We start from the raw sequence: 659 nt of genomic DNA, 5'->3' as shown, positions 1-659 counted from the left end.
GCCGAAACTGCAGTTAAAGCTGCTTAGGTGTTTAGTGATAGCGTTTACAGAGATGATAGGAATCCCCTGTTTATACGACGAATTGGTTTGTAACTAGATAGACCCAGTTTGAAGTAGAATGATACTATGGATGCTGTTGACCAATACAACTGGGGTGCAACAAAGTGGACGGTCATTTTTAGATTCTTAAAGATTACTAAGCCCAGTTAACTGCTGGGTATGAATGGTGAGCGGTAACTTGGTCGCGTAGCTGGGAATTTAAGCACTAAGTCGTACAGGTTTTAAGACTTTAAAATGCTATATTATTAGGTCTGAGAGTTATTCATTTGGAGCTTTAATTCACTGCTATATAAAACCAGTTCGGATGAAGTATAGATATTAAAGTGTTTTGTTATGGAAATTTTCGATGTACTTTTGATATAGCTTTTATTGATTAGTTAGTTACCTGATCTCGTATATGACGATATGTTCATAAGTCGTATGTAATGAAAATGGCTGTAGAAAACCGGCTCGCGTGGTTCTAGGAATGTTATTGAAGAGCGGATACGGTGCAGTGGAAGGAACGGGGGGTATCGGAATGAACAGTGTTATAGAAGCACGATGGTTAGGATAGCGAAGAACGGGGGAATTTGCAATTTGAAGTAGGGGAAAGGAAGAAG

The sequence above is a fragment of the Penaeus vannamei genome, chromosome 4 (genome assembly GCF_042767895.1).
Source record: "Penaeus vannamei isolate JL-2024 chromosome 4, ASM4276789v1, whole genome shotgun sequence".
NCBI lineage: Eukaryota > Metazoa > Arthropoda > Malacostraca > Decapoda > Penaeidae > Penaeus > Penaeus vannamei.
This window is presented reverse-complemented; position numbering follows the sequence as displayed.